Raw genomic sequence first — 27,613 nt, 5'->3', positions numbered from 1 at the left:
ACTATGTTATTTCACATGTAGTATGATGATATCAAAGCTAGGTTTCAATCGTGGGACCTGTGAGTTATGGGCCCACCACGCTTCTGCTGATATTAATCATTTTGATCTCTAGCTTTCATCATAGATGTTTAGTTCACTTATGGCAAACTTTGAGACAGTATATAAAAAGGTATTAACGGCCCTTCAACTCTTATATCTATCTCCATGACTTGAGACATTCTAACTTTACTTTTGATATTTGTACTACTTTTTCTATATTTGTAATACTTTTTTTTTATTTTTTTTTTATAGTAGTATGATTGGGTGTCCTTTGCTTTTCTTCGTCGCGAGATAGCTTTCATCTACGCTTTCCGTTATGATGTTCGATGATTTGAACAGACTGTGAGTCTTACCTAATTAGGGGGCTCTCATCTACAATGAGATGCAACGTGTTGTGTCGCACATGATTGAACATGCATGCATAGGCGGCGTGTGTGATCAAACAAGTTTGAATTCCACATAAGTGATGTTTGAATTCCGAAGGAAAATCCTGCCCAAGGTCCAACAAAGCCACAAAGTCGGGTGAAAAATGTGAATGGGGTTTGAGTACTCCTAAAGCTTTTAAAAAAATAAAAATAAATGACAGTTATGGGATTAAAAACCAATCCCTTTTTAAACCAGAGACTAAATCTAGCACCCTGGACCACTAAGCCAAACTATCCCAACAATTGTGTTTGGACTCCTAAGATAGTCGAGCTATCTCAAGACATGAGATTGCATCACGATGCATGGGTCGTGTTGTTGGGAACCGAGATGACCATGAGATGCAATGTTGTTGTGTTACAAATGATTGAACATGCACGCATAGGCAGAGTGTGCGGTCAAATAAGTTTTAATTCCACATTATTCATGTTTGAAACCCTAGGCAAACCCTGCCTAAGGTCCAACAAAGCCACAAAGCCACAAAGCTAGATGAAAAATATGAAAGGGAATTAAGTACTCCTTAAGGTTTGTCATGATCGTGTCAAGATCACAAAGCCGCACATTTGAAAAAGTATGACTTTGACACGATGCACTGGTCGGAGTTGGGCTAGACTCTCTCCATATTAGACGCGTTTTAAAACCACGATGTTAACAACGATAAATAAAAAGTCAAAACAAACAATATGTGTTAGCAGCGGGCACGAGGCTTTACAAAAAATTAAAATAAATGACAGCTGTGGGATTTGAATCCATGCCCTTTTAAACCAGAGTCGAAGTCTAGCACCTTAGACAACTCGGCCAAACTATCCCGACGAATGTGTTTGGACAAATCAAGATGGTCAAGCTATCTCGAGACATGAGATTACAATACGATGCATGGGTTGTGCTGTTGGGAACCGAGATGACGATGAGATGCAACAATGTTGTGTCACACATGATTGAACATGCACGCATAGACGGCGTGTGTGGTCAAACAAGTTTTAATTCCACATTATGGATGTTTGAATGCGGAAGAAAACTCTGCTAAGGTATAACAAAGCCATAAAGTCGAGTGAAAAATGTGAATAGAGATTGAGTACTCCTTTAGATTTGTCGTGAGCGTGACAAGATCACGAGACACTGGTTGGAGTTGGGTTAGAATCTCTTTATAATAGACGAGTTTTAAAACCATACCCTCGACTAAACTGTACGACAGATGTGCCTTGACAAACCAAGATAGTCAAGCTATCTCTAGACATGAGATTGCAATACGATGCATGGGTCGGACGATGAGATTGAAAAAGTATGATTATGACAGCTGTGGGATTTGAACCCACGCCCTTTCGGACCAGAGCCTAAATCTGGCGCCTTAGACCACTAGGCCAAACTGTCCCAACGAATGTGTCTAGAAAAACCAAGATGATCGAGTATCTCAAGACATGAGATTGCATCACGATACATGGATCGTGTTGTTGGCAACCGAGATAATGATGAGATGCAACATTGTTGTGTCGCACATGATAGAACATGCATGCATAGGCGACGTGTGTGGTCAAACAAGTTTTGATTCCACATAAGTGATGTTTCAACGTTGAAGGCAAACCTTGCCTATGGTATAACAAAGCCATAAAGCCGAGGTGAAAAATGTGAATGGAGATTGTGTACCCCATAAGGTTTTTGGCTAGTGTGTCAAGATCACGAAGCCGCACATTTGAAGAAGTATGACCGTTACACGATGCACTGGTCGGAGTAGGGCTAGACTCTCTCTATAGTAGACGCGTTTTAAAATCATGAGGTTTTTATAATATGTGCTAGCAGCGGGCTTGAAGGTTTACAAAAAATGAAAATAAATGACAGTTGTGGGACCACGCCCCTTCAAACCAAAGCCTAAATCTGGCACCTTAGACCACTTGGCCAAACTGTCCCGAGGGATGTGTCTACACAACCAAGATGGTCAAGCTATCTCGAGAAGCTATCTCGAGACTTGAGATTGCATCACGATGCATGGGACGTGTTGTGAGGAACCGAGATGACGATGAGATGCAACGATATTGTGTCGTACACAATTGAACATGCATGCATAGGCAGCGTGTATGGTGAAACAAGTTTTGATTCCACATAAGTGATGTTTGAATGTCGAAGGTAAACCTTGCCTAAGGTCCAACAATGCCAACAAAGCCACAAAGCCAGGTAAAAAATATGAATGTAGATTAAGTACCCCATAAGGTTTTTGGTGAGCGTGTCAAGATTAGAGGCCGCACATTTGAAGAAGTATGACCGTACTGGTCAAAGTACGGCGAAACTCTCAATATAGTAGACGCATTTTAAAACCATGAGTTGGACAGCACCCATAGAGAATTTAAAAGAGTTTGGTGAAGTTCCTAATTTAAAATTCTTTTCTTGATGGGAATGTTATTTATTGTTGGTATCAAAGCCATATTTGTCTTTGAGTATGAGTATTCCTGTGAAACCAAAAATTATACCGACCTTGTAGTTGATGGGAATGCTATTTATTGTTGGTATCAGAGCCAGGTTTCTGGCCTGGGACCTATGGGTTATGGGCCCACCACGCTTCCGCTGCGCCACTCTGATTTGTTAATTAATATCATTTTGATCCCTAACAGATGCTTTTGAAGCCGTGAGACTCACGACGATACGTAACGGGCCAAAGTAGACAATATTTTCTGGCGGTCGACTTGGCTATTACATAACCTAAATCACCATAAGTGAATTCATTCCAAGGAATCTTATGCTTACACTCTTCATTGAGAGAGGTAGTTATCCTTCGAGAAATATACTTTTGAAGTCCTTCAATGAAGCGCATCATCCATAATTAAAGGGTACTATCATATCTTGTCATAACCTTAGTTACAATTATATCTTTGTACCATCAGAAGTAGCTAACTTTTTGCATCTTATAATCATAAGAATTTTCTCAAACGTTCAGTATGGATTTCTAGTTTGCCAACGACAAACTTTAAGACAATATATAAAAGGGTATTAATGGCTATTCAACACTTATATCATTCTCCATAACTTGAGATATTCCAATTTCACTTTTTATATTTGTACTTCTCTTTCTATAGTAGTATGGTTGAGTATCCTTTGCTTTTCTTCGTCGGAGATATGCTTCTCCAACCCATCCTTGAGTACTCCTGTGAAACCAAAAGTTACAATTTGAGCAATAGCGTGGTCAAACTTACCTCGAAGACTATAGGCGCTAGCTCTCATCAACATTTTGTTGATTACATTTACGACTAGATGACCGGATAGACCATCTATATTCCACTTCTGTATGAATGTTCCTTCATAGGTGGATTGAGTCATTTGAGTTTTTTCTTCGAACGGAACATCGGGGAAAGAGGGCCTAGGATACCAATTTTTCTTCATCTAGTTTTTTGGACTTTGTCCTCTAATCTAACAATTTTGTTGATGAGGTCTAGTTTTTTTGGGCATCTTTTCTTCTTTGGAGAAATCATTTTTAAAATTTTTGAGGTCATTCTCATATGGTTCATTATGACACTAAAAGTTTAATTACTTAAGGTTCTATCAAAATTGAAAGATTGTTTAGCTTTTCTTCAATCAGAGCAAGTGCCTCTTCTGTTGAGCCGAGACTAATTACTTTGTCTAAAATAGCTGGTATGAATAAAAGAACTTTCCTCAACTTTTGCGAATCTCACGCCATTAATATTTGCAATAGTTTTTTTTTTTATTTCTTTTGTTGTCGTCTTTCCTTGATTTTTTCTTCAATCTTCTTAACTTGTCTTGCAATGGTTGAGAGAATCTTGTTTGAGAAGTTATTTTGATGTTGGATATTTAGGATATCCTTCGAGGTTGTAATGCATTTTTAAGGAATTCTTTATCAGTGGACAATTCATTTGTGATAATATCGATCTGGTTGAAGGTAGATGTAGTATCCAATTCGGTTTGAGTTGGAGATCTGGGATTGCCCTCATAATCGACTAAAACTACTTTTTTGTTGTAATCAACCGGCTCTATTTTCATAGACTTTGACATGTTGATTTTTTATGGAGATCTCGAGATTCATGAGGTACTAGATCTCGAGCTTAAGAATCTTTACCTTTGGAAAGAAAATTTAATTTTCATTGAATTTTACTTTTACGCTTTCCATCATCATGTTCGATGACTTGAGCAAACTGTGGGTCTTTCCTGATTGGAAGGCTCACATATTTAAGGATCCAGGTAGAATTCTTAGTAATCTGATCCCATGAAAGGGTTTTGGAAACAGGTTGACGATTTCTCCATATTTACCTCTATGAGCATAGTAAATCTTTTTGGAGAAGATCTAAGAGTTGTGGGGGAGACATTTGAATGCTTCTGATGAGATGTTAAGGTTCTCTATGTGAACATCAAACATGAGGCCAGAAAGGATATGACGATCCTTTAACGAAAAGTAAATAGTTTTGATATGTCTTTCGACAAATGGTCATTTACAAGATCTGCCACAAAGGAAAAACACTGAATTTCTCAACTCAATGTCTAGGCTACTAGCAGTTTTAGCCCAGACATCTTCGGTAGGTGATTCTTAAAAGATTCTCCAAGAGTCCGCCTCAATCGGTTTAGCGTCTTCTCCTTCCATCATTGAAGAAGAACACACAATATATGACCTTAATGATCGTTCTTAGATTCACATCCTCAAGGTTTGTAACAACAAACGCCACCGACCACAATTGTCATTTGAAAATGATGATTCCTTCGACACTGTGAGTCATTTGAAAATTTTATATTCCATCATCAAGTTTTTGGCATGATTATTAGATTATGACATGTTTAACAAGATTTGCGTGAGGATTGTGATATGGTTGCAATGGCACGTTACCCCTGTCCTATTAAATGTGACCCTTATTTTCATATTTTTCCAAGCAAGGATTTATGCCTGAGCTAATGATTGATCTTAATCATAAAATAGATAACATTTTCTATGGTTGATGAAAGAAACAAGAAAGTAAGAGATGGAATAGGTGTACCAATATTGCTCCCCAACCCATGTGTCGAAGGTTGGATCATGCACCCGCTATCAAGAAAGTATGTCGTAAATGGTTTAGCATGTACACGGGAGAGTCTGATGCTCAAGAGAATCCAGATGGATGAATGTTTGAAATGTCCTAATGAGATGATCGACACATGGGTGAGTTCCCAACATATGGTTTGAGCAAACTAAGATGGTCATGCATCATATCATGATGCATGGATCGTGTTGTTGGGAACTGATATGACAATGAGAAGCAACGTTGTTGTGTTGCGCACGATTGAACATGCATGCGCAGACGACGTGTGTGGTCAAACAAAATTGAATTCCACAAAAGTGATGTTTGGTTGTCGAAGGCAAGCAATGCCTAAAGCTAGACTTGTAGCTCAAGGTTATTGTCAGGAGGAAGGTATAGAGGAAGGTATAGACTATGAAGAAACTTTTGCACCCGTTGCTAGATTATAAGGTATTAGAATCTTACATGAATTTGCTTCTTACAAAAATTTTATATTATATCAAATGAATGTGAAAAGTGCATTCTTAAATGGTTATATTATGGAGGAAGTTTATGTAAAACAACCTCCTGGATTTGAAAATTTTGACTTTCCACGTCATGTCTATAAGTTGAAAAAGGCTCTTTAGGGCTTAAAACAAGCTCCAAGAGCTTGGTACGATAGACTTAGTAATTTTCTTATTGAGAATGATTTCAAAATGGGTGAGCTCGACACTACTCTCTTTATTAAAATTAAAGAAAATGTTATGTTATTAGTGCAAATATATGTGGATGATATTATATTTGGTTCTACTAACCCTTCTTTATGTGAAGAATTTTCCAAATGTATGTATAATGAGTTTGAGATGAGTACGATGGGAGAGCTCAGTTTCTTTCTTGGACTTCAAATCAAACAACTGAAAGATGGTATCTTCTTAAATCAAGAGAAGTACACCAAGGATTTACTCAAAAGGTTAATTGATGTTCGGATGATAACAAACCTACCTTATAAACATGTTAAAATCTAAATATTCAAATATACATTGTTAGGTTATGGAGCCTGATGCTTATTTATAGCTTGGTCAATAGTTATATTTGGTAAAGCTATATTTGGTAAAGCTATATTCGGTAAAGCTATATATGGTAAATAGCTATATATAGTAGATGGTTAAATCTGGTAAAGATATATATAGTAAATTGAACTATATATATATATCCCGTCCGGTAGAGCTTTGAGATGTAACTTTCTATTCTCTCTACTCTCTCTTATTGTACATACCTGAAGTCATCAATAAAAAAAATTCTTTTAGCCAGAGTTCTCCTTGCAATTTTCTCTATCCCATTCTTTGTCTTCATCTAGATCGAGTGTGTGCGTTGTTGTGCGATCCTAACAACTGGTATCAGAGCTAGGCAAAATTCACCACGATCTTTGAAGATGGAAAGTTCAAAGATTGGAATTGAGAAGTTCGATGGATCCGATTTCAGTTTCTGGAAGATGCATATTGAAGATTATCTGTACCAGAAAGATCTTCACGAACCTCTATTGGGGGTGAAGCCGGATACCATGACCACAGAACAGTGGAAGCTCAAGGATCGACAAGCCTTAGGGATGATCTGGTTGACGCTATCCAGAAACGTGGCTTTCAACATTATCAAGGAGAAGACAACGTCAGATCTGATGAAGGCGTTGTCGAATATGTACGAAAAATCGTCGGCTATGAACAAGGTGTATTTGATGCGTAGATTGTTCAATCTACAGATGTCTGAAGGTGAACGTGTTGCTGATCATATAAATGAATTCAATATGATCGTAAGTCAACTGAGTTCGGTGGAAATTAATTTCGAAGATGAAATTAAAGTATTGATTTTGATGTCATCCTTACCCGAGTCATGGGATACTGTTGTTGCCGCAATCAGCATTTCCCGAGGATCTGATAAACTGAAGTTTGGTAAAATTCGAGATGTAGTTCTCAGCGAAAGTATTCGCAAACGAGAAACTGGAGATTCATCAGGCAATGCTCTTAGTGTTGATCGAAGGAGAAGAAGTAAACCAAAGGGCCCAAACAAAGGGCGATCAAAATCAAAGAACCGAGAAAAATCTCCAAATAGACCAAACGTAACGTGTTGGAATTGTGGAGAAAAAGGTCACTTTCGAACAGGTTGTACAATACCAAAGAGGAAGCAGAATCACAAATCTGGAGATGATGATGATTCTATAAATTCAGCAGAAGACATTGGGGATGCTCTAATCCTCAGAGCGGACAGTTCGATTGAATCCTGGATTTTGGATTCAGGTGCATCTTTTCATTCATCTCCAAATAAAGGTTGTTCTGGAATTTCAAGTCTGGAAATTTCGAGAAGGTGTATCTTGCCGACAACAAAGATTTGAAAATTAAAGGAAATGGAGATGTCTGCATAAAAACTTCGGTAGGAAATCAGTGGACATTAAATGATGTCAGATATATTCCTGGTCTCAAAAGGAACCTGATCTTTATTGGTCAGTTGGACAGCACAGGTTATGCAACAAAGTTAGGGAAGGGTTCGTGGAAGATTATGAAGGGTGCTACGGTGGTAGAACGTGGCTCAAAATCTGGAACCCTATACACCACTGCAGGGTGTATGAACATAGCTGCTGTTGCTGAAAGTGCTTCAAATTCAAGTCTACGGCACAATAGACTTGAACCTATGAGCGCGAAAGAAATGAAGAGACTGGCTGCGAAAGAAGTTTTAGAAGGTCTGAAATCTGCTGATGTGGGTCGTTGTGAGAACTACGTTATGAGCAAGCAGAAATGAGTTAGCTTCATATTATTACATACTTGGCTCATTATTGTCGAGATAATGGTATTTAAATATATATATATATATATATATATATATATATATATATATATATATATATATATATATATATGAAAATAAATTTAAAATGTTTTGAATATTTATTTAAAATAATATATATATATATAAATGAAACATGTGGTCTATAATTTTTTAAGATAAATTTAAAAATAAATAAATATTATTTTTCGTGTTTCACGTTATTGGTCCGTATCAATTCCTATTTTTACAACTTCATCCCTATTTAAACTCATCACCTCTTCATATTTTTCAGAACACAACACACACAACATAAAACACAATACACAATGTCCATAGTTTTCTCGATCTAAAATTTTTGTTTAAAAGCCTCATTCTATTTCTCTCATCACCTCTTCATATTTTTCAGAACACAGCAAACAACATAGAACACAATACACAATTTTCATAGTTTTCTTGATCTAAATTTTTTGTTTAAAATCCTCATTTTATTTTGTTTAAAAGCCTCACTTTATTTCTCTCATCACCTCTTCATATTTTTCACAACACAACACACACAACATAGAACACAATACACAATTTCTATAGTTTTCTCGATCTAAAATTTTTGTTTAAAAGACTCCATTGTTGCTCTCTCAAAAGCTTCCAATTCTATTTCTTGTTTATCTTATTCTTGAGAGAGATGTCTATTGTATTGTGAGAAAATTGTAAATTTATTACTTCAGAGAGACGTGTGGTGTTGCTCTCTCCAAAGCTTCCAATTCTATTTCTCTCATCACCTCTTCATATTTTTCAGAACACAACACACACAACATAGAATACAATACACAATTTCCATAGTTTTCTAGATCTAAATTTTTTTGTTTAAAAGCCTCCATTGTTGCTCTCTCCAAAGCTTCCAATTCTATTTCTCTCATCACCTCTTCATATTTTTCAGAACACAACACACACAACATTAAACACAATACACAATTTCCATAGTTTTATCGATCTAAAATTTTTGTTTAGAAGCCTCCATTGTTGCTCTCTCCAAAGCTTCCAATTCTATTTCTCTCATCACCTCTTCATATTTTTCAAAACACAATACACAATTTCCATAGTTTTCTCGATCTAAAATTTTTGTTTAAAAGCCTCATTCTATTTCTCTCATTACCTCTTCATATTTTTCAGAACACAACACATACAACATAGAACACAATACACAATTTTCCATAGTTTTCTGGATCTAAAATTTTTGTTTAAAAGCCTCTATTGTTGGTCTCTCCAAAGCTTCCAATTTTAAACTTATTTATCTTATTCTTGAGAGATATAGAGAGATGTCTATTGTATTGCGAGAAAATTGTAAATCTATTACTTCAAAGAGTTGTGGTGTGTTTCGATCTAAAACTTTTGTTTAAAAGCCTCCATTGTTGCTCTCTCCAAAGCTTCCAATTCTATTTCTTGTTTATCTTATTCTTGAGAGAGATCTATGTATTGTGAGAAAATTGTAAATCTCTTACTTCAGAGAGTTGTGGTGTGTTTCTATAAGATTTCAGACAGTTGTACCGGTTTGATCTTGAGTCGTGGAAACGATTGAGTTTGCTCTTGAACTCTTAAAAAGAACGGTATACCGGTTTGATCCTGAGTTGTGGAAAGGATTGAGTTTGTTCTTGCACTCGTAAAAGGAGCGGTGTAGCGGTTTGGCTCGGGCTCTGATCCGAGGAAAGAGTCAGAAAGTTTTATTCAAATTCCCAAGAGGCGCTTGGGTAGTGGAGTATGTCGAGTTTGACCCAAACACTATAAAACTAAGGTGTTATATTTTCTAACCCTTTTCCTATTTAAATTCCTTTTTCTATTTAAATTCTAAATTATTGTTAATTTTTATGGCATGGTATCAAGTTTTATTGTTATTAAAAAAAAAAAAAAAAAAATTATTGTTGAAACCCTGTTCACCCCTTCTAGGGTTGTCATATCGATCCAACAAGCTCTCCATACAAACTAAATTAAACAGAGGAATTTGCATCTCAATCATGTAAAATTGATGGAATGAGAAAAGAGAATAAGGAAATAGAAAGTTATCCTGTTTTGTTGTCGTTCTGGAAGTTCCCTTCCCTTGAGCTCTCACGTCCACCTCTTTGCCCTAATCAATCCTTGTTGGTCTCCTTTTCCTTCTGCTGTCAATAGTTGCTGGATTAGGATTTTCTTCTTCTTCTCTGGTTTCACAGCAGCGAACGCTGCTGCTGTCTAATCCGATTTCTCTCCCCAAGTGTGGCCCCTCCGCTGCTGCTGTCTAATCCGATTTCTCTCCCCCAAGTGTGGCCCCTCCCTATTTTAGGTATCCTTTTCCTTTTATAATGCTTGTTTCTTCTAATTTAGGGCTGAGAAAGGATAAAATTGTCCACCTACGATGTTTCTAATTTGGTAGCCAATGATCCACATGGACTGCTGATGTGGATTAAAATTTCCAGGTCATCCCCGAAAAGTTTACTTTCCGGATTGCTTCAGCATCAAGGTCTGCAATTTATTTCCAGATTTGCTGATTGCTTCAGCATCAAGGTCTGCAATTTATTTCTAGATTTGCAAGCAGTGTTGTTTCCAGATTTGCTATAGCATCATGGTTTCAGCATAAATGTTCTAGAATTTTACCAAATAGCTCAATTAAGCGTACAATTAAGCTCGATTTATGGAAATTAATCTTCTTTTCATATTAAACCACAATTGGATATTTCATGTATACTAATTAGAATAAATGGAGCAATTAATGAGAAAATGGTGAGTATAAGTGCAAAATTAACTGTAAAAAGACTTGATATAACTCTACTTTTGGAGAGATATCAAAAAACGAAAAAAAAAAAAAAAAAAAAAAAGAAGAAAAAGAAACAAGGTTGAAAATTACCAAAATAAGAGACGAGGAGCAATATCATGACAATAATGAAAGCAAAGTTGAGACTAAGTTTGTTTGCGATTATGTTGTATTGTAAATGGTTTGATGGGATGAGGTTCGTTTCATTGTTGTCCATCCCATTGTATAATCTTTGGGACAATATTCAATTAATTTGCCAATATGAATTTTAGAAATACAACATTAAATGGGATGTTATGAATTTAATACACTAAGATTACCATTTACAAACTTAATGTAAAGACCACAAAAGGGATGCAAGTAATGAATTGGGATCAAGTTTTTATTTCTTCCAAAGGATGGAAAGAATTAAAAAAATATATATATATCATTTTAATCTCACCCCTAAGAAATATTTTTCGGGTTGACCGGTTACAACACCCCAAGTCCACCGCTAATAGATATTGTCTGCTTTGATCTGTTACAATAGTCCAAGCTTACTGTTAACAATAATTGTCTTCTTTGATATGTTACAACCGTCCAAGCCCACCGCTAAAAAATATTATCCGTTTTGAACCGTTACATATTGCTCTCAACCTCACGGTTTTAAAACGTGACTGCTTGGGAGAAGTTTCTACGACATTATAAGGAATGTTTCGTTCCCCTCTCCAACCGATGTGAGATCCTACAGTTACATTTTTATTATACTTCGAAGTTTAGTTTTCATTTGGTTATTGGTTCGAATATTTTACATTTTACTCCTAATTGTCACTTATGCTCAGTTTGGTCTTTAGCATTATCTTTTGGTTAATTAATTTAAAATAATTATGATGCTCATCCATTTTGTATCATATCGAAGAGATTCCTAGGTTCTGGAAGAAGAAGCAATGTCACTCGATCACTATCAAACTGACTGCAATCTTTTTTGTCCGTGAGGATCCCAATCCAAACAGAGCGCCTTCTACTTCTAATAGGTCATGAACTAGATCAGAATCATTCTCATCGAGTCCATAAGAAGTGTTCCCATTTTATTCATCGGGTCCGGATAGAGACCAAAGGTCTTGAACGATCGATCCAGCAGAACAACTCAAAAAATAAAAAAGTATCGTTAATTTCTTCATAAATTTTTTTAAAAATTTATTTAATTCTTTTAAACATTTATAGATATTAACCTTTTACAAACCAAAACATCGTAATTAGTAAAAATTCATGGATGAAAATGTAAATTATGTGTAACGTCTTTAATATTAAGGTATGCAATATACATATTATGAGAGTTTTCAAATGTTTTCATGAAACCTTGGAGCCTTTATAGAAATATTTCAAATATTTACTTGACAATAAAATTTAAATTAATAGTTATGAATCATGTTTTTAACAGAAAAAATGTTAGGACTAAAATGACTATTTAAAAAAACACCATAAGTGACCCTATTGTTAGGATAAAAAAATACACACATGTAAGTCTTTCAATGTCTAATGGGACCTAAAATCATATTCTGGTTTTAGGCTTATTTAAGACAAGGTCGTAGTACCGGACTAGTGAGGAAGGTGAAAACATCAACCATGTGATGACTCCAGTATTTTTGTGTATTAAAATGCATTTACTAATTTTTTTTTTATGTTTTCGGGTATAGACAAGGTCGTGGCACGCGAGAGGGACGAGGAGATTGAACTGATTCTGATCTTTTAATAACTTTCATAGTATTGTAATTTTTTTTTTAATGAATTGTGCTCATCTTATAGAGTGAAAAGTCAAAATTAAGTTGTAGTCTTGTTGTTCGTTGTTCGCTGCCACCACAGATTCCTTTTTCTCCCGCACATAATCCCACACTAAAAAGAGAGAGCATAGAGCTTTGACTGGTCCTACTAACACAAAGTAAGGACTTGAGCATGAAGTGGCTAATCAAGAATGCTCTGTTTATTGTTTTTAGTTGAAAGATTTGGATTTTCGGCAGCAAAGACACTTGCCTGTAAGATATATGACAACTAAAGTATAACTACTCAAGCCCTCCACTAAGAGATATTGTCCGCTTTGGCTTGATATGTATCGTCGTCAGCCTCATGGTTTTAAAATGTGTCTATTAGGAAGAGGTTTCCACACCCTTGTAAGGAATGTTTCGTTCCCCTCTCCAACCAATGTGGGATCTCACAATCCACCCCTTTGAGGGCCTAACGTCCTCGCTAACACACCGCCTGGTGTTTGGCTCTGATACCATTTGTAACAGCCAAGCCCAACTTTGTCTGCTTTGGGCCATTACAAATGGTACGAAAGCCAGTCACCAGACGACGCAAAGACTAGTCGGAGTAAGGCTAGACCCTCTCCATAGTAGATGCGTCATAAAACCTTGAGGCTGACGACGATACATAACGGCCCTATAAAACGTTCTATAAAACGACGGAATTCACGCAGTCATCTCTCATCTACCTCAATCGCTCATCCACAATAATCATACTCGAACTCATAAATCATAAATGAAAAGTAATTTTTCAATTTAATCTAATATATAATATTGAAATACATGGTTTTATCACAGTCTTATTCATTTGTGTAAAGCATATTGCAATGAAAATAATGGTATTTATTGAATAGTTGTTGAGAGCCACTTCTTAGTTTTGCGTGGTATCACTGATGTTGTCATGGTGGAAGCGGAAGTGCGGCGACGGGCTCTTAGGTACGCAAAAACACAGCCCAAATTTGCACTCACAAACCTTAGGATTAAAGCAATCTTGGACAGTGTTGCACGTAATATGAATATGACTTCCTTGTATTCCCAATGGTTTGCTTGTCACTGTTCATCAAACAAAGTAATACTCAAATTAATATCAAAATCAATCTAATGACTCAAAAAATTCTATCAACCCAACCCAACCTGTGCGGTTCGAGTTAGGTTATGAACTTATTTGGACTGAATTCAAATAACTGAAAACTTTTATGATTGAGTTGGTTTAAGGGTTCTCCCGAAACTAGATGGATTGACTGAACCAATCTGGTTCGAGTTCAGTTATGAACTTATTTGGACTAGATTCAAATAACTGAAAACTTTTATGAGTGAGGTTGTTTATGGGTTCCCCAAAACTAGATTGAACCAAAACCATCTAAATTGATTGTTAATTTTAAAATATACATTTTTGTGTACAATAAAATTATATATACGTACTTATTTTATTTCATGATTATTTATTTTCTACTAGATCCGGTAAAAGTGTTTATATATATGTATTTATTTTATTTCATAATTATTTATTTTCTACCAGATCTGGTTAAAGTAATTTTTCAAAACATATGTTGAATTGAGTTCTACTGGTTCGTTCTTTGGTAACCCTAAAACTTATTAGTTTGAATCTTTGTACAATCAAACTTAGGTTTAATTTTAAGATATACATGTTTGCTCACAAAATTGAATTGCAAATGGTAACCAAACGTATGAAAATAAATAAACATATATTTTACAAACTAATTTTTATTTTTATCAAAATAAAAAAAATTGAATAAATAACTCGAACTACCTGAACCAACTATCTATCCCAAAAAATTTATGGTCGAGTTGGGTTGAGTTGGAATCATTATATAACAAGGGTTGTTTATGCTGAAAAATTTATAATGCAAATAATTGGGTTTGGTCTAGAAAATCTCATAATCTGACCTGACCCGACTCAACCCTCAAACACTTATACATTTTTTAATAACGACAAGATACCTGTATTGAAGACGGTGAAGAACAAGATGATTGCACTTGTACATTTTGAGAAATACTCAGGAAGTGACCCCACTATTGGGATTAAATGCAATAAACATGCGAATGCAATGACAGGACCTATCATATCAGTCTTTTTCCCCATGATACTATATTAATGGGCAGCTTAGATGTGTGTCATATACTCTACACACAACCCATACGTACAAGTACAAGCTCATTAGATAGTTCGTACACCGCTGGACCCCTTTTCTTGTCGGACAAGCCTACTCTGGTAGCTCCTTATGCTGGACACCCATTAGAATTAATAACCGCAATGGCAGCATTATCTAAAACATAATAATACTTCATCTGTCTAGTGGTGTATGTGTCCGTACCCTCGTGATGGAATAGGGGTATCCCCCAATGCATGAGCATAATGCATGAAGTCTCGATTAGGGTCGAGAAAAGAACACATTTTTTAAAGGTTACTACTATATCAAGCTACTCTTTCTTTTTAAATAGAAACTAACTGCACACCGGAGACGAGAGTGTGTATGAACTATGGAGCTATAGAGTTCGAGGTAGAGTCGAGTCTCGATTTTTGACTCATGATGTCTTTGTCATGTATATGATTCTTTATGATATGTTGTTGTATGAATAATTTGTTGCATTAAATAGCTTCATGTGGAACGAGCATGTCAGTGTATCTTGTATTCGTATGATATACTATGACCCAAAACCTTAAGAGGCACACGAACTAAACAAAAATATCGTTTATTTATTATGAGAATCTAAATACAGGGTCACATCGATCAAGTTCTTTATGATCATCTTCTAAGAGGGGAAGAATATCACCAAAGACTCACATGGGTCATTTCGACATGATTTGATCTCAATCGTATGCTTCTTAGGAAATTTTCTAGGAGGATACCCAAAAACAATTGCTTCCTGAAAAACACACTTAATTTTAAAGTTCCTACAGATTGAAACTCTTTATATATATATATATATATATTTAATTTATAATGCCTCGCGCCGCAGATTTAGATCAAGATTCGAAATTCAGATTCAACATCTGATGGCCTCGACATTCCACTCTGACAAGATCACATTACTTACTCCTTGTTTCTAAGAGTGAAAACTATCCCCACAGATCAACACGAATCATTTCAACATATGATATCCTCACTCAACATATAATTAATCCATGAAAAACACACATAAACTTATATATACAATTCGTAATATCTATACATACAATTATTTTATCAACATTTCCCTCAATATTATCATAAAATTTAAATATAGGCTTTTAAAATGAAGAACAACAAAACAGAAGAAAAATAAATGAGATTGAAAGTTACTGAAAGAAGAGACGAGGAACAATATCATCGCAACAACGAAAGCCAAGTTGAGACTAAGTTTGTTTGCTATTATGTTGTATTGTAAAATGGTTTGATGGGGTGAGGTGAGTCAATGTTGTCCATCCCATTATGGGACATTCAATTACTTTACTAATATTTGATTTTAGAAATACAACATTAAATGGGATGTTATTTATTTAATACAAGAAGAAATATTATGATTAACAAAATTAACCTATCAGATCACAAAAGGGATGCATGTAATGAATTAGGATCATTTTAATCATTTGAAGAAAAAACAAGATATATCATTTTAATAACTACAACATATTTTAAACCTGTATCGATTATGGCGAAGAACAAGATGATTGTAACTAGGCAAGCGAACTTGATACAAATGTTCTTGTCCATGACTTTGGAAGGGATTTTAGAGATTTTTGGGTGATGATAATTTTGTGTCTTCAATTTTGTACCCAAAATTTTTATATAATTGAGGAATATTTGCTAAATTAGGTAATATGAAACCGAAATATGGTATGATAACCCAAATGGAAATAACTAAAAAGACTAACCTACAATAATCAACCAATGAATTTTTCAAAATTTGATGGTAATGATCCTATATTTTGGATGTGATTCAAATAGAAATACTTTTGACCTCTAAACAAATATTTCAAACCTTTATTTTTAATGGTAGAATGAATATTGAAAAATACTCCGGAAGTGACCCCATAGTGACTGAGAATGTTTGATTAATCCACCACACCTAAATGGGGGTGAGAGTTCTCTTATTTATAATCATTTACAGGATACAGAAATATGGTAAATTACAAATAATATGGAAATAGTAATAAAAGGAAAGAATAATAAATGAATGCAATATATTTGCCTTTAATAAGAGGGCAAATATGGTAACCCGTAATGTAAGGCAAATATCTAGATATTTACCTTATAATGAACGATCAACTATCCTTAACACCCCCCGCAAGCTGAGCGTCGGATTTGAACGAACGTGAAGCTTGGATCTGAAAAATTCAAAGAGAGGTCGAGAAATACTCTTTGTGAAGATGTCAGCAACTTGGAGATGAGAGGGTACATATTGTGTGCGAAGTTTGCCAGCGATAACAAGTTCTCGAAGGAAATGATAATCTAGTTCAACATGTTTGGCCCGCTTGTGAGAAACGGGATTAGAGCTCAAAAAAATAGCACTTTTGTTGTCACATAAGAGTAAGGGCTGCTGTGAAATAGGGACCTTGAGGTCATGCAAAAGATGCGTAACCCAAAGAAGTTCAGCAGCGGTTGTGGCAAGAGCACGATACTCAGATTCACAGCTGGAGCGTGAGACAGTAGGTTGCTTTTTGGCACTCCAAGAAACCAAATTGTTACCAAGATAAATAGAATAGCCGGATGTAGAACGACGAGTATCGGGACAACCAGCCCAGTCAGCATCCGAATAAGCGACTAGCGTACTAGGAACAGTGGATGGACGAAAGGTAAGACCAAAGTGGAGTGTTCCTTTGACATAGCGAAGAATACGTTTGACAGCAAGAAAGTGATCTGCAGTAGGGGCATGCAAGAATTGACTGACAGAATTGACAGCATAGGCAATATCTGGACGCGTAATAGTCAAGTACTGAAGGGCGCCAACAAGAGATCTGTAGAGAGTAGGATCAGAAAAAGGAGAACCATCCGCAGTCAGGTGTTGAGAAACAACCATGGGAGTGTGAACTGGTTTGCTATCGAGCAACTGAGCATGAGTAAGAATATCTCGAGCATATTTTAACTGACTAATAAAGAGACCATCAGGAGTGGGTGAAGCTTCAAGACCAAGAAAGTAACTGAGAGAACCCAAATCTTTGGTAGCAAACTCAGAATGAAGCTTGCGAGTAAAGCTGTCAATAAGAGATGAGTTGTTGCCGGTAACAATAATGTCATCAACATAAAGAAGCAAATAGATAATGTTAGATTGCTGATGAAAGACAAAAAGGGACGTGTCAGCGCGACTGCAAGAAAATCCAAGTGTGAGAAGAAATGAGCTAAAACGCTGAAACCAAGCACGAGGAGCTTGCTTTAAACCATAGAGGGCTTTCTTTAATAGACAAACATGAGTGGGAAATCGAGGATCAATATACCCAGGAGGTTGTTCCATATGAACACGTTCAATAAGAGTTCCATTGAGAAAAGCATTCTTGACATCAAGTTGTCGAAGAGGCCATTTATTTGTGACTGCAATAGAAAGCACAACACGGACAGTGGTAGCTTTGACAACCGGACTGAAAGTGTCAGTGTAGTCAAGACCAGGAACCTAAGTATAACCTTTGGCAACAAGACGAGCCTTGAAACGCTTGACGGATCCATCAGGCAAATATTTAATACGAAACACCCATTTAGAGCCCACGATGTTGGTGTTGGCAGGGCGAGGAACCAAAGTCCAAGTATCATTTTGTTGTAATGCTCGAATTTCTTCATCCATGGCAGCCACCCAAGCAGGATTCTTAGCCGCAGATTTGAATCCTTTTGGCTCAGTGGATGCAAGAAGAGCAGAAAGAAGTCCAGATGAGCCCAAAATACCAAGATTTGCTGGATGACGAGTCTTGAATATACCAGCTTTGGCTCGTGTGATCATAGGATGAGTGCCCAAAGAAGAGAAATCAACAGGAGGTTCAATAGAGGTCGAATTAGAAGTCGAGGGTGGCAAAGTGGAACCTGCAAGAGAAGTATCAACCTGCACAGACTCATCTACAAGGTCAGAACAAATATCACACGGGGATGAACTGGATCGAGGAGTTTGCGGTGATGAAGTGGTAGGGGGGGATAAATCAATATGATGAAAATGTGGTTCTAAGAAATTTGAAATAGGAATAGAGGAAAGAGGTTGGGTCTGGGAGCTAGGGATAGCAGGAAAGTGAGTTTCATCAAATTGAGCATGACAGGTGATATATAGCTTAGTGGTGGCGGGATCAAGACAGCGGAACCCTTTATGAGCAGGACTATAACCCAAAAAAATACAAGGAATGCTGCGTGGAGAAAGCTTGTTAGGCATATAATCACGCAAATAAGGATAAACACGACAACCAAAGGGATGAAAATTGTCATAACGTGGAGTGTAGCCATAAAGGAGTTCAAAGGGTGACTTACCTCCAAGAAGTGGAGTAGGCAACCGGTTGATAATATAAGCTGCAGTGCTGAAGGCGTCAACCCAAAAACGAGAAGAAAGATGAGAGTGAAAGAGAAGGGCCAAGCCAGTCTCAGTCACATGACGATGTTTTCTCTCAGCACGACCATTTTGAGCAGGTGTATATGGACAAGAGAGTTGATGGTAGATGCCAGAATTACGTAAATGAGTTTTGAAACAAGTACTAGTAAATTCGGTACCACCATCGCTTTGAAATACCTTGATACGAGAAGAATATTGATTTTCCACAAATTTTTGAAATTGAAGAAAAATATCAAAAAAATCAGATTTAAATTTTAAAGGGTAAAACCAAGTGAATCGAGAATAATCATCAATAAAAATAACATAATAAAAGAAACCCGAATTTGATTTGACGGGAGAAGGACCCCAAAGATCACAATGAATAAGATCTAACACATGAGACGACCTACGTTCATTGCGGGAATAAGGCAATCGATGACTTTTCGCAAGCTGACAAGTATTACATAATGATGGAGAAGGCAATAAAGACGTAAGAGAAAGATGACCTTTCCTATTTAAAAAAGAAATAACCGAATGATTCACATGACCTAGACGAGCATGCCATAAATCATATGAAGCACGTAAAGATTTGTTTCTAAGGGCTGAAATAAAAGCAGAGTTGCCGCGCTCCAGCACATATAGCCCTCCATCTCTTTTACCGGTTGCCACCACCCTTCCTGTTTGACGATTCTGGATAGTAATAAGATTATTAGTAAATGTAACGGAGAGAGGAAAATCATACGTTAATTTACTTATGGAAAGAAGATTTTTAGTGAGGTGAGGGACAACCAAGACATCTAACAAGTGAATATTTGGAACAGGAGAAAGAGTACCGGTGTGGGTAATGGGTAGGGATGCATCGTTTCCTACAATCACAGAGTCCTTACCCGTGTAATTTTTAGACTGATCCAAAATAGATGGGTCGGCAGTCATATGGGCCGAAGCTCCAGTGTCCAGAAACCAATCAGCAGCATCGGGTCCAGCAATAGAACATGGCGTGTTAAAGGCTTCAGCAAGGTGAGCATGAGAAGAATCAGGTCGAACATACCGTTGGTTGCAGCGGTCAGCATAATGGCCCTCTTTGCGGCATATTTGGCAGTGAGGTGGTCGACGACCTTGACTTGAGTGGGTTCGTCCTCGATTAGAAGAGTTGTTTTTGTGAGAATAAGAACGACCTCGCTGGTTGGTAAAGGAAGCAGGGTGGCTTCCATGGGTGCGACCACGATTAGTGACTGTGAATGCTGTAGGAGTGGAGTTAGAGGACTCAAGGGAGAGCTGAAACAACTCAAAACTTTCAGCTTTAGAGACTAAATCTGCAAAACAGGGGATAGAGGTGAGAGCCATCTGAGCAGTAGAAAAAGCTGAAAATTTGGTGCCGAGTCCACGAAGGAACCAGTGCACTTTATCAATGTCCTCGACCGGTCTGCCAATGGCATGAAGTTGGTCACAAATTTTTTTGAAGGCACGGGCATACTCAGCAACAGGTTTGGTGCCACGTTTCATCAACTGCAAGTCATCCTTGAGTCTCAGTTCACGAGCTTTCGACTGATGGCTGAACGTAGTTTCCAACGCAAGCCAAACATCACGTGCAGTAGAGAGACCAACGACAACAGCCATGGCTTCCTCAGTGAGAGAGGAGAGCAGGAGACAGAGAAGTCGTTGATCGGCTGCTCTCCATGCCAAATATTTGGGGTTGAGTGTTGAAGAGGTTTCTGGTTCAAAGCGAGGTGGTGGAACCATAGTTCCATCGACATAGCCCAGCATGTCTTGACTCTCAAGAAGAGGGAGAAGTTGGCTTTTCCAAAGAAGATAATTGGAGGAAGAAAGTTTGATGGTGATCATATGGATTAGAGTATTGAAAGGAAGAAGATGATAAGAAGATTCGGAAGCCATAGAGAAGAAAGGATCAGGGTTGTTAAACCGAAAGGGCTCTGATACCATGAGAATGTTTGATTAATCCACCACACCTAAATGGGGGTGAGAGTTCTCTTATTTATAATCATTTACAGGATACAGAAATATGGTAAATTACAAATAATATGGAAATAGTAATAAAAGGAAAGAATAATAAATGAATGCAATATATTTGCCATATGGTAACCCGTAATGTAAGGCAAATATCTAGATATTTACCTTATAATGAACGATCAACTATCCTTAACAGTGACTCTTGTAAAACGAAATTAAAAGAGAGAAAAATATAATAAATGTTGGATTTAGCACAAAAGATTTCGTTCTATAGCCTCCATAGGAGAAGCCAACAACCGTTTATATGTCCTTTTCATTACTGTAAATTTTTTTTTTAATGATAGAATGAATATTGAAAAATACTTAAGAAGTGACCCCACTATTAAGGTCGGGAAATGCACGTATGCAAATATGATTTTGTGTCTTGTGGATTAAAACATCATGTTTTCGCTTTGGCTCTAATTTCATTTATCGGTTGATTTGGATGCATTGTACTTTTCTACACACTCCCCACACGCATGCTCTCTGCTTGGGTTCTAGATGCTCTACTTTATTTTTCTATTGAGGATAAACCTAAACTATAATAATGAGGGATGTATAAATTCTCAAGAAGAGAGGAGCATAGATGATCCCAAGACCAACTAGATTCCATAAGGGAATTGAAAGTTGGGTCTACGGTAGATCTCACCTAAACCGTCTCATCATAATATAATAATCGCAATCATAATATAAATAATTATAACAATAATTTTTAGATTACTCTCTTTCTTGTCCTTCAAAATTGAGCATTTTCTAAACATTGTTACTATATCACACTACTCATCTTTTTAAATATAAACTAACTGCACACCCGAGACGAGAGTGTGCATGAACTATGGAGCTATAGAGTTCGAGATAGATTCGAGTCTCGATTTTTGACTCATGATGTCTTTGTCATGTATATGATTCTTTATGGTATGTTGTTATGAATAATTTGTTGCATTAAATAGCTTCATGTGGAACGAGCATGTCAGTGTATCTTGTATTCGTATGATATACTATGACCCGAAACCTTAAGAGGCACACAAACTAAACAAAAATATCGTTTATTTATTATGAGAATCTAAATACAGGGTCACATCGATCAAGTTCTTTATGATCATCTTCATTATTTTGATTAGTTGTTGAGAGGCACTTCTTTGATCTCCTTGTTGTCTTCTAAATGAATGTTCTTACTCATCTTGTGAGACTTGGAGTTGAAGTTGAAGGGATGCTTCTTGCCATGACAGAAGCAGATGTTTAATTTACAATCACAAAAAACATTATCCCTGCAATCATCTGAAGTCCTGCATGAAATACCTTTAAGATAGCTTCCTTTTGTGCCTAATGGTTTGCTTGTGCCTGCATACATAAACAATTTCCAATCAAATTTGAGTAATCTAGTCACGTGTTGTAACACCCTAAAAGTGAAGGAAAGCCACCTATGCATGACCCAAAAGATCCCAGGAAAGAAATTATGAGAATTAAGCAAGGAAACGAGACTTAGTAAGTCATTTCTATACCCTAAGGAGTAATCTTAAGGACTTAAGACCTTTGGAGAATGATTGGAATGAAAGCATAAGCGAAAGGGACGAAAATGTCATTTTTCCAATATCAAGGATCTTGCGAGATTTTTAATTCCTTATCTAGAAGGAATTTCAAGATGTTCAAGACCGGAGACCAACAAGAGATGAAGAATTTTTAGGAAAATTATGGATTTTTTGAGAAAATAATAATAAAATATTCGAAAAGTGGCAAATTACCAAAATACCCTTGAAGTTAAGGATAATTACGGATTTACCATTCTGCTAAAAAATCAGAACCTTCACAGTGCCTTCTGCACAAAATCCTTCGAATGTTGAGTCTCAGCCGTTGGATCACCTCCAAACTTGTATATATTCTAGAAAACTCACGGATCGTCACATCCAACGGCTAGGATTCAAAACCAACGTCGGTGAGGCTCTGATCGAAATAGATATTTCCAACGGATTTTCTAGAAAATCCAACCGACAATTCACGATGATTCTGGAGCTCCCAATGTTGGTTTAAGTTTTCCCTATAAATTCTGTAGTTGGGGCAATCATTTGGAACAAGAATCGAGCAAGGTCGAGCACCTAGCTGTTGGCAATAAGTGTTTAGATTTTGGGTCTCCTACTCTCAGGTTCTTCCAAATTCGAGAGCAATTCTCCACCATTTCCTTTCAAACTTGTTCCTATAGCTTCTAGACAACATTACCCACAAGTTTTACGAAGGAATAGAGTCCTGAGAGTGCCTAGAAGCCATTCGCCCAATCCAATCTGCCATTAAAAAGCTTCAAGGAAAACTCAAAATTCCAATCCAAGGGTATACAAGTATTCTTCGAGCAAGGACGACCCCAATAGGTTTCTGCACCTCCAAGGAATGTTTTCATAGAAGACCGCGAAGAGAAATAACCTCAGAAACGTTCCCAATTGAAGAAAATCCGTTTCGGGCTCAAATTGGAGGTAAGTGTCGAATTCATATCTACGGCAACTTTTTCTTCAAATTAAGGATTCCTTTAGCTTCAGAAAAAAGCAGATGAGTAACTTTGATGAAGGAATAAAGAGCTGAAACGTCAAAGAACAAGATACCCAAGAGATTGTAAATTGGAGGCGTCGGGTAACTTGCAGACCGAGAGTGATTTCTCAAAATTAAGGTCCTACACTCAAAGTCATTCCTCCAAACTAATTCCTTTAGATTAAGGGAACAATAAGGAAGAGGTTTCGTGACGAAATCGAGCCTAAAAAACCCCTAGAATCGGCTACCCAATAAGAAATCCTCTGTTTTTACTCCAGCGAGAAATCATATTTTGGACGAAATTTGGAAGCAAATATCTTAGGCTACAATCCGATGAGAAGGTAAAAAATCAATCCCTAGCTCTTCCTTGTCACACCTTCTTTAAGTTTTATGAAGGAATCGAGGGGACGAACAGTGTGATAGGAGTTGGGGAGGGCGAGTTTACGACAGCGGTGCAAACGGTCGCACGCGCCTTCTCCCTGTCTGGAGGAAGAAGAAGATGACGTGGGCGGTTCAGTTGAACTGGCCATGTCAACCCAAAACTCAACCTTCCCTCGGTTTTTCTCAATTTTAACCCCCTTCCAGATGGATTCTCATGAAAAACTCTATGGTTCCAGAAAGTAGACATAATAAGGAGTGTGTGAAAGGAAAGTTGAGGTAAATCGGGTATCGGAAGGTCAAGAACAGAGGTCCTGAATGTCGACAACGAGGTAAGTAGCCACCTTGGATTTTTTTGTTAAGAAATACTTGCAGGAATCGCTTGGATTTTCATATGAACACCAAGTACGAACTAGGATTAGATGAAAGAAAAACTCAAAGAACCGCGAGTTAAGACCTTAAACCTATCAAATTGCTCGGTAATTAGGTAACATTAGAATAACCCACTAGATGAACTCCGCTGCCTATAAAAATTTAATTCTGAGCATATTATAGCATTTTGAGGTTCTAAATGAAGTTTAGTAGTCATTAGATAAGGATAAGTGGGTAAACCAAGAAATGGTGCAAAATGACCATAATGCCCCTAAGGATATCTACCTACAGTTCCTGACCTAGATGACCTCCAAATGCTATGAAACCCTGAAGTAGATCCTATTTTATGATGTTTGATGATTTTGTAAAGTTGAAAGGGATTGGAACACGTTAAGTAGCAAAACCAAGAATTAGGGGTGAAATGGCCAAAATGTCCCTAGGACTCTTATGAGATTTCAAGGTCTATACGTGCTCCGGATGATTGGCTACTTCTTATAAGGTCGATTATGAAGGACATGAAGATAAGTTTGAGGTTTCAAGTTGATTGGAGTAAGTTTGGAACCTAAACCAAGTTAGGATCCAAGAAACACCTAAAGGAAACACCACAAGACTTCAGACTCTTCTAGAACCCTCTAAAGAACTCCCTAAGAATCTATGACCTTCTAGAACAACTTACACTAAGATGGGTTCATATGGTTACAAATACAAGTTACAACTTATGTCTCAAGGAATTAAGGACCTTAGAAACTTACAAGATTAAGAACCAAGAACAAACAACACACAAGCTTTACAACTACCCAAGCAAGAAGAATGCTAGGTACCACTCAAGGACGAGGGATCAAGGTCCCGAAACTCAGAAACAGAAACTCAAGAATGCTAGGTAATACTCTAATCATGTCCAAAGTGACCCATGACCTCCCACCAAGCGGTGCCCAATAATTCCTCTTCTAGGTGGGATGCCTTGCACCATGTTTCCTTTGCAGGATGTCATGCCTCAAGTTTCCCTCACCTATTAGAGATGCACTGCAGACTTGCAGGATGATGTTCAAGTATGCACCGAGCAAGTGACCTTTATGGTCTATCAAGGGGAGTAGTCTAAGGTCACGGAGGAACAAGAAGAGAGTAAGTTACCTTATCCACGAATCAAGAACCTCCTAAGACCTCCCACGGTACAGCATGTTCATGACTTAGACTACGCTACTTGGAACGCATGAAGCCTTTAGCGTAGTAAGCAGACTGTATTATAGGGCAAGCCCTTGATGCAGTATTAAGACTACATCGCTTGAAACGTAAGAAGCCTTGGATGTAGGATTTCAGACTATGTCGCTTGGAACGCATGAAGCCTTGGGCATAGGTTAAGCAGACTGTATTATAGGGAAAGTCCTTGATGTAGGTTTCAGACTATGTCGCTTGGAACGCATGAAGCCTTGGGCATAGGTTAAGCAGACTGTATTATAGGGAAAGTCCTTGATGTAGGTTTTCAGACTATGTCGCTTGGAACGCATGAAGCCTTGGGCATAGGTTAAGCAGACTGTATTATAGGGCAAGCCCTTGATGCAGTTTTAAGACTACATCGCTTGGAACGTAAGAAGCCTTGGATGTAAGTTTTTAGACTATGCCGCTTAGAATGCATGAAACCTTGGGCATAGGTTAAGCAGACCATATCAAAGGGCAAGCCCTAAGATGCGGTAAGACTACGTCGCTTGGAACGCATGAAGCCTTGGACGTAAGTTAAAGCTGTGTCACTTAGAACGCATGAAGGCTTGGACGCAAGATTCTCAGGTACATGTCTAGTGCCGTAAATCCTAGGGGAAGTGTCTTGGAGAACGAATCAATAATAGAACAAGAACCAAGAATACCAAGAACAAGAGAAAGATAAAGGACTAGAACATGGATCAAGATCCTAGTTCTAAGGACAAGAACCAGGAACAAATGACCAAGAACCAAAAACCATAGTGCTAAGGCCCTTAAAGGAAAACCAAGGTTTTAGGGTTTAAGAACCAAGGTCCTCAAGAAAGATCAAGATAAGAACCCTAAGTCAAGAACAAGAATTAAAGGGGCTTAAGTACTTAAAACAAGAACAAGATCAAGAACAAGCAAGAACAAAGAATGTGGTACCCTAGCATATCAAGGACACGATTAAGAGCCTACAAGTAGGCTACTTACTGAGTCTTGTACTCATTCCTTATTCTCCAATTTTTTTCCAGGTAATAAGGAGCTGGTCGAGGTCGGGAGCGGAATCTGGAGCAGGTGCCATAGACTAACCTCACCTGTCGTCTCAACCCTTTTATTTTAAAATGTTTTGCGTCTGTTCCTTATTCTGTCTTTTAACTATTATGTTGTATTTTAAATTACTAATGTGCACACACTATTTTGGTATAATGTAAATTATGTTTTAAATTTTAATGATTTTATTTCGCAAAAAAATTTACCCGTCTTTTTGAGCCATCGCATCAGCCATGTCCTTACAGAGAGCTTCATTTGTGTAAATGAGTGCAAACAATGGCCAACAATTCCTTGAGTGTACACGTGAATAAAGTGTTGAGTGTTCACGTGATAAAGTGTTGTGAGGTCTTTTGTATTTTCTTAACCTACTTTTGCAGCAAAGTTTTACAAATAGATTCGACCATGAATCCTCTTGAAGAAGTGGAGAATGATACGAATCAAGACATCTCAATCATGGAATGCTTTTAAGGAAATATAAGCTTAAGGAAGATGAGTTTTATTTATCCTAGTTACAAATTTTTTTTTTGGATCTCACTAATGTATTTTATGAATTTTATTCACATTTAGGTTACATTTACGGTAACAACAAGGAAAAAAATAAAAGAGTTAGCGATCTCGTGGGAGCAACCACCCTCGCATCAGAAATCTCGCGATAGACATAAATGCATTTTATGACTTTTTATTTCCTTAATGCATTTTCAGTGAGCGCCAAAGATCTAGTAGAAGTAGAAAATAGGCCAAAGAGACAAAACCGATAGACTTTTGGATCCAGGTTCAACACGGGTGGCCCAACAAGCACTAAATCACTCCCAGCA

At 37.2% G+C, this 27,613-nt stretch overlaps 1 non-coding gene across 1 annotated transcript; it reads right to left on the bottom strand.

The window, feature by feature from the left end:
* Positions 1-1,753: 1,753 nt before the first annotated feature.
* TRNAL-UAG (transfer RNA leucine (anticodon UAG)) lies at positions 1,754-1,833 on the bottom strand. Its single transcript has one exon. It is a non-coding gene; the product is annotated as a tRNA-Leu (tRNA).
* Positions 1,834-27,613: the final 25,780 nt, after the last annotated feature.

This window comes from Cucurbita pepo, chromosome 15 (genome assembly GCF_057944985.1).
Source record: "Cucurbita pepo subsp. pepo isolate OVF chromosome 15, ASM5794498v1, whole genome shotgun sequence".
NCBI lineage: Eukaryota > Viridiplantae > Streptophyta > Magnoliopsida > Cucurbitales > Cucurbitaceae > Cucurbita > Cucurbita pepo.
Note: the sequence above shows the minus strand (reverse complement) of the source record. Positions and strands in the feature narration are given on the sequence as shown.